This window comes from Bombina bombina, chromosome 7 (genome assembly GCF_027579735.1).
Source record: "Bombina bombina isolate aBomBom1 chromosome 7, aBomBom1.pri, whole genome shotgun sequence".
Lineage (NCBI taxonomy): Eukaryota > Metazoa > Chordata > Amphibia > Anura > Bombinatoridae > Bombina > Bombina bombina.
In genome coordinates, this window is record NC_069505.1 from 271,438,984 (window position 1) to 271,447,404 (window position 8,421).

The following is an 8,421-nucleotide window of genomic DNA, read 5'->3' on the forward strand; positions in this document are numbered from 1 at the left end:
ATTAATATAACAATGTTGGTTTGTGAAAGTTGGTGAATGGGTAGTAAAGGCGTTATATTTCTTTTTAAACAATAACAATTTTGGTGTTTACTGTCCCTTTAAGATAAGTTTAATCACATTTATGGCACCTGATGACATGTCTGGTTTGGTATCACAATAATCCTCATGATGTCACAAGGGGATTGCTTATGTTAACTTAGAATACATTTAACTTTTTCTCAGTGAGCAATAATCAGGAAATGCATAATAAAAAGACAATGCAATAAACTTACTCTGAATTTCAAATAAGCAGTAGATTTTTTTCCCTGACAAATGTAAACATTTCCATCCATTTCCCTGCCCCTGTGTTATCTGGCAGCCAGTTTTTGGTAAACATTCTTGCTAAAATATTTTTTTATAACTAAATGTAGAAAAAGAAAAAAATGTCAGATAAGATGTACCAAACAATTGATGTGAGAAAAAAGTGTCCAAATAAAAAATATATATAAAATATATATTAGGAGTTCCAATAGAAGGAACAATAATTCAGTAAATAGTATTGTAATCCATGTTCAGTGATAAATGAAAAATATCCTCAGGTATTTTCAAATGTGTATGGAAAATAAAAGAAAAACAACATAGTGTAGAACGTCTAAAAATGGCACATAGAGTGCAAGCGGTGTATCTTCTTACCAATAAAGGTCCCATATTGAAGGGCTGAAACGCGTTGACTATTATTTTCGGATGCCATTACAGAACTTCTGGTAAGGAGATACATTGTTTGTGCTCTATGCGCCATTTTTAGACGTTCTACACTATAATGGTTTTCTTTTATTTTCCATAGACACCTGCTCATTTGAAGATACCTGAGGATATTTTTCATTTATCACTGCACATGAATTACAATACTATATACTGAATTATTGTCCCTTCTATTGGAACTCCATATATATTTTTTATATATTTCTTTTTATCTGGACACTTTTTTCTATTATCAATATCTCTCTCTCTCTCTCTCTCTCTCTCTCTCTCTCTCTTCTCTCTCTCTTCTCTCTCTCTTCTCTCTCTCTTCTCTCTCTCTTCTCTCTCTCTTCTCTCTCTCTTCTCTCTCTCTTCTCTCTCTTCTCTCTCTTCTCTCTCTTCTCTCTCTTCTCTCTTCTCTCTTCTCTCTCTTCTCTCTTCTCTGTTTTTCTCTCTTCTCTCTCCTCTCTTCTCTCTTCTCTCTCTCTCTCTCTCTCTCTCTTCCTCTCTTCTCTCTTCTCTCTTCTCTCTCCTCTCTTCTCTCTTCTCTCTCCTCTCTTCTCTCTTCTCTCTCTTCTCTCTCTTCTCTCTCCTCTCTCCTCTCTCCTCTCTCCTCTCTCCTCTCTTCTCTCTCTCCTCTCTCTCTTTTTCTCTCTCCTCTCTCTCTTTTTCTCTCTCTCTTTTTCTCTCTCCTCTCTCTCTTTTTCTCTCTCCTCTCTCTCTTTATCTCTCTCCTCTCTCTCTCTCTCTCTCTCGTCTTTTATTATATAGGATTAGGAGATTTTAGAGAAGCCAGTGTATTTAGTTTTTTACTCTCTTGGTGCTATAATATTCCTTTCATTTTTACGTTCACAGATTTGCTTTTTCACAGCTGTACCTTGCACTTAAAGGGACACTGAACCCAAATTTTTTCTTTTGTGATTCAGATAGAGCGTGCAATTTTAAGCAACTTTCTAATTTACTCCTATTATCAAATTTTCTTTATTCTCTTGGTATCTTTATTTGAAATGAAACAATGTAAGTTTAGATGCCGGCCCATTTTTGGAGAACAACCTGGGTTGTCCTTGCTGATTGGTGGATACATTCATCCACCAATAAAAAAGTTCTGTCCAGAGTTCTGAACCAAGAAAAAAAGCTTAGATGCCTTCTTTTTCAAATAAAGATAGCAAGAGAACAAAGAAAAATTGATAATAGGAGTAAATTAGAAAGTTGCTTAAAATTGCATCCTCTATCTGAATCATGAAAGAAAAAAATTGGGTTCAGTGTCCCTTTAAGTATAACTCACAGAATAAAGAGCTGAAGTGATACATTTGCAGGTTTTTGCACAGTTTAAAAGTTACATAACAAATATAATTTCCAAGATGGCGGCGCCCAGTGTGAAGATGCAAAGCTTCACTGACTGATACTTGTAAAGAGTTAAAATAAGAGAGAGATTTTGAAGACAGCTGCAGGCACATGAGGAACAACAATAGCATAGTGAATAGTAGCCATACTAATATAGTTGTACTCAGTAGCCTACCTAAGTATGCTTTTCAATAAAGGATACCATGAGAATTATATACATTTGTTAATAGAAGTACAGTGGGACCTCGGTTTACGAAATTAATCCGTTCTCCGGGACGTTTCGTATTTCGAAAAATTCGTAAACCGAAACACGGTTTCCCATAGGAATGCATTGAAAACCAATTAATGCGTTCCGGAGGTGAGAAAAAAAAGTCAAACACAGTATTTTATCTGTTTAAAACTCTTTATAAAGTGCACTTTAAAGGCATAAATACTGTACATAATATTTCAAACATCCAACTTTATGTTTTAAAACATCACACATCAACTTTTAAAACATGGCAGACTGTTGGTAACATGGTACAGTACACTTTAACTGTACTGTACATAAATAACACGTCAACAGGGAAAACATGGAAAATAGCAAAACAATTTCAACACTGTTTGGAAGATGAGGAGGACGAGGGCAATTGGGCAGCACTAACACAAGCAGGTTCTTCTTCATGTCTAGGCTGTTTTTGTAGGAACCTTTCCATTGTCTGCTGCCTCTGGCGCCTTTTAAGCATCCCTCGGAAAGGGGACATGATGTCTGTGTCAAAACTGCTCACAAGTCTGTGGGCTAGAGCCTTATCTGGGTGGTGCTGCTGTACAAAAGTCTGTAGGTTTACCCACATTTGGCATGCCTCCTTGAGTTCCGTGGAAGAGAGCTGTTCCTCACTCATTTCCTCCTCCTCCTCAAATGCGATCTGCTCCTCCATCGACTCCTTCTGCAATTCCACCAGCTCCTCGGTGGTTAGGTCACGGTTGTGTTCCTCCACCAGCTCGTAGACATCCTCCTCAGTCACCTCCAGGCCCATGGTCCTCCCCAAGGAAACAATTTCCTCCAACACTGTTGACTCTGGTGCAGGTGCAGAAGCACTGGAGGCAGGTTTTACAACACAGTCTGGCCAAAGGTTGCGCCAAGCAGAATTTAGGTTTGTCTGGCTGACCCCGGCCCAGGCAATGGTGATAATCTGCAGACAGCTCACAATGTCAAAATGCTCTCTCCAAAATTCATGGAGGGTGAGGCTTGAGCGATCTGTCATCTCAAAGCATCGCTGGAAAAGCTCCCTTGTGTAGATTTTTTTAAAATTGGAGATGACCTGCTGGTCCATTGGCTGGAGTAGTGGGGTGGTGTTAGGCGGAAGGAACATGACCTTGATGAAATTAAAGTCCTCCAGCAAGTCTTCCTCGAGGCCTGGAGGATGGGCAGGAGCATTGTCCATGAGCAGCATGGCCTTGAGTGGCAGGTTATTATCCACAAGGTACTTCTTCACAGCAGGACCAAAAACCGCATTGACCCACTTCACAAACAAGAGGCGTGTGACCCAAGCCTTTGGGTTAGACTGCCACAAAACGCTCAACTGCTCCTTGTTCACCTTGTGTTTCTTGAAGGCCTGTGGGGTCTCTGAATGGTAGACAAGCAGGGGCTTGATCTTAAGGTCCCCACTGGCGTTGGCGCAGAACAGGAGGGTAAGACGGTACTTCATCGGCTTGTGGCCAGGCAATGAGGTCTCCTGTTCTGTGATGAAGGTACGCTTTGGCATCCTCTTCCAGAAGAGTCCAGTCTCGTCGCAGTTGAAGACCTGCTGAGGAAGGTAGCCCTCTGAAACTATGACTTCCAGGAACTCCGTAGCAAAATCTTCAGCTGCAGCAACATCGGAACTTGCAGCCTCTCCATGCCTGACCACACTGTGGATGCCAGATCTGTTCTTGAACCTTTCGAACCACCCCCTGCTGGCCTTGAAGCCTTCTGCATCTGCTGACGTTCCTGGCTGTTGCTTGAGGAGGTCAGCATTCAAGGCCTTGGCTTTTTCGCAGATGATCGCCTTGGTCACTGAGTCCCCTGCACGCTGCTTCTGTTCAATCCAGAGCAGGAGCAACTTCTCGACCTCCTCCAGAACAGGTGGCCGTTGCTTGGAGACCCGGGTGACTCCCTTGGCTGCATCTCTCCCATTAATCTTCTCTTTCATTTTTAGGATTGTACCGATTGTGGATGCACTCCTTCCATACTCTTTGGCAAGGTCAGTCAATCGCATTCCTCCTTCATGCTTCCTGATGATTTCCTTCTTGTCCTCAAGCAGAATCATCTCCTTCTTCCTCTTCCCAGCTTCCGCTGCTTTCTTGGGTGCCATGACACCACCGTCCCTAAGTATGCAAAAAAAATAAAAAATGCTTTACACCCACATGAGCTGGCATGGAAAAACAACCCCACAATGCAAAAAAGGCATGCACAGCACATGAGCTGGCATGGAAACCACACTAAAAGGCATGCACAGCAGATGAGCTGTAACAGGCATGCACAGCAGATGAGCTGTAACAGGCATGCACAGCAGATGAGCTGTAACAGGCATGCACAGCAGATGAGCTGTAACAGCCATGCACAGCAGATGAGCTGTAACAGGCATGCACAGCAGATGAGCTGTAATAGGCATGCACAGCAGATGAGCTGTAACAGGCATGCACAGCAGATGAGCTGTAACAGCCATGCACAGCAGATGAGCTGTAACAGGCATGCACAGCAGATGAGCTGTAACAGGCATGCACAGCAGATGAGCTGTAACAGCCATGCACAGCAGATGAGCTGTAACAGGCATGCACAGCAGATGAGCTGTAACAGGCATGCACAGCAGATGAGCTGTAACAGGCATGCACAGCACATGAGCTGGCATGGAAATCACCCCCAGAATGCAGAACACACAGTAAAAGGCATGCAAACAACCAAGCTCAGCTCCCTACCTTTCCACTTCTTGAGATGCACCAAAAAGGCTCCAAAAACTGCTCCAAAAGGCTCCAAAATCTTCTGCCAATGGCTCCAAATCACGCATGGGGCAGGGGGGGTGGATCTATAAACCAGGACACTTTTTTTCGTATTGCGGGAAAAATTCGTAAACCGAGGCATTTTTTCTCAGAAATTTTAATTCGTAAACCGATTTTTCGTTTACCGAGGCGCGCGTTAACCGAGGTCCCACTGTACATTGACAATTCTCTTAAAATGACATGCTCTGTCAGAATCAAGAAAGTTTAATTTAAAGATAAATGAGAAAATGTAACAGAATTGAATACAAATGTTTCATAGCATGTTTCTCCCAAATGTTTCACTGCGATACAGCTTTGTGCAGTTCACAGAGCTGTGCATAGAATTTTATAGGAACCAGCCCATGGCTGACAAGCGTACAGTCTTTTTTGATGTTGAGGGCTCAGGGAGATAAAATGACAAGAAACTGACAGTTGGAAAGGAACTAGTTCCAAACTCTGTGTCATTGTTCTCAGAGGTGTCTGTAACCCAGAGAGCCAGACTTTCATGTTTTTCAGCTGTTATTCTATTCCAGCGTCTGAAATTACATTATATGCTGTGTAAGGGTTTTATTCATCTTAGTGTTCTGAATATATATATGTATAATTCAATATATTTTTCTATGAGTGGGTCTCTGAGGCTTGAGGTATATGGACAATTGTACCCTAATATTTCCTGCATGTTATTGTTACTATGGTTACATCACCATTATCACATGCACAAGAAACACCAAAGCAAAGATTTTGGTGGTAGATTAGAATTGAAAGGCCCATCATGTCTGCCAATATTTCCATCTGAAGAGTAAGCTTAAAGGGACATAAAACAAGTTGGGATAGAGACACAATATAATAATATGTACTTTAATTACTTTACCTGCAAATTTATACTGCAGTGCCTCGCCATTAACCCTTTCTTTTAAGTTTTCTGAATTGTACAGCTCTAACTTTCCCCCACACAATTCCTTCTATGGCTGTATCTATATCCACCTTTGATTTGGTAGAATGTAAGACTATAACACTCATTATCTGCTGGAGCTGCCTAGAAGCAAATAAACTGCTGTGAACTCAGTTGAAATACAATGCCTTTGTTTCTGATGCTAAACACGGATAAGGGGGGTGGATCAGACTACTCCAGACATCATGGCTATGTAACTAATTTAGCATATTTTTAAAAAAATTATTTTAAAATACTTGCTAGCAGTTTTTAAACATTTTTTAATTCAAACTATTTTTACTTAATTAGCCCTTTTAGGATATGCACAGATCTCAACATGTTTTATGGCGTTTTAAAGGGAGATAAAATTCAACATTGTTTTTCCATGATTCAGATAGAATATACAATTTTAAACAACTTTCCAATGTACTTCTATTATCAAATGTTCTTTGTTTTTGTGTTATCAATTGTTCAACAGCAGGAAGGTAAGCTTAGGAGTGTGCACATATCTGCAGCATTATATGGCAGCGGTTTTGCAAAAATGTTATACATTAGCACGAGCTCTAGATGGCAGCACTATTTCCTGTCATGTAGTGCTTCATGCATGCGCACGCTACCTATCTAGATATCTTTTGCAACAAATAACTTTTTTTTTTAAATTGCATTCTCTATTTGAATCATGAAAGAAAAATGTGGGGTTTAATTAACTCTTCGGATGACTTTATGCAAGATTCATTGATGCTAATGATGTTGCCGAAGTTCCTTGTTCTGAAGGGGACATTATGTTTTTTAAAAAAATAGGTGAACGGGGCTCAATCCATTTCAGTGTTTTGTTTGTGGGAGTTCCTGCAGTTATTATGTAGAACTGTATACCCAATAAATGATCTCTTGCACATCAAACAAGAACCTCAAGCAACAGGAAAAGACAATAATTAAAATAATAATAATAATAACAGCAACATTTTGGAAACTTAAAGGGACAGTCTACTCCAGAATACTTATTGTTTAAAAAGATAGATAATCCCTTTATTACCCATTCACCAGTTTTGCATAAAAACACTGTTATATTAATACACTTTTTACCTCTGTGATTACCTTGCATCTAAGCCTTTGCAGACTGCCCCCTTATTTCAGTTCTTTTGTCAGACTTGCATTTAGCCAATCAGTGCCCTCTCACTTGTAAATTTAGGGTGTGGTCACAGTGTTATCTATATGAAACACATGAAATTACACCCCCTAGCTGTGGAAAACTGCCAAATGCACTAAAATAAGGGGTGGCCTTCAAGGTTTTAGAAATTAGCATATGAGCCTACCTAGGTTTAGCTTTCAACAAATACAAAGAGAACAAAGCAAATTTTATGATAAAATTGGAAAGTTGATTAAAATTGCATTCCCTATCTTAATCATGAAACTAATTTTGACTAGACTGTCCCTTTAATAATTTGCATGTCTGTTCTGCTATTGTAAAGTAGTCTCGCTGAAGAGAATCTCACAGACACAAATTAGGTGCTGACTGTTGGCATTCCATGGTCATCATTTTGTTTCCCTTAAAGGGATGGTAAAGTCAGAATTAAACTTTCATGATATAGATAGAGAATAACATTTTAAGCAACTTTCCAATGCTGTAACTTGTTTTATTCTCTTGGTTTCCTTTGGTAAAGAGCATTACTAGGTAGGCTCAGGAGCAGCAATGTACTACTGGAAGCTAATTGGCGATTGGTGGCTGCACATATAGCTCTCTTGTCAATGGTTTGCTCAATGTGGCCAGCAAGCTCCCGTAGTGCATTGCAGCTCCTTCAACAAAGGATAACAAGAGAATGAAGCACATTTGATATTAGAAGTAAATTGAAAGCTTCTTTAAAAATGTATGCAATACCTGAATCACAAAATAAAAATGTTGGGTTTCATGTCCCCTTAAATCTTCACTTAAAGGGATATAGAAAGACACAATTGCACTAATGACATCTCGTCTCTCAGTCATATCTTGCAATTTCATATCTGATGTCTCTTTTTTATTTATTTATTTTTGTTTAACTTAAAGGGACATGAAACAACTTGATTTAACTATATAGGTTAAAGAATAATATAATGAATTTCAATACCTGTAAAGCCTGCCTGCCATGAAAAATACTGTTTATGTGGTAGTGGCTATTTCCACAGTGTGGGAATGGCAGACATTTACCTTGTGTTGTGGTGACGTTGCAAGTGATGCGGTGATCTTCAAAAAGCAGTGCACTTTTTTTGCACAGTTCTGCCAAACTTAAACCAATTGGGGAACAGTAAGTCATTTTTGTACATCCTGAAATGTAGCAACATTATTTACAAACATTTTTAGCATCCCCTCCTCCCGAAACTATATTTACTAGCAAGTACCTACACTAATGTGGACACAATTCAACATGTTTTATGGCACTTTTCCAGTTTTATTT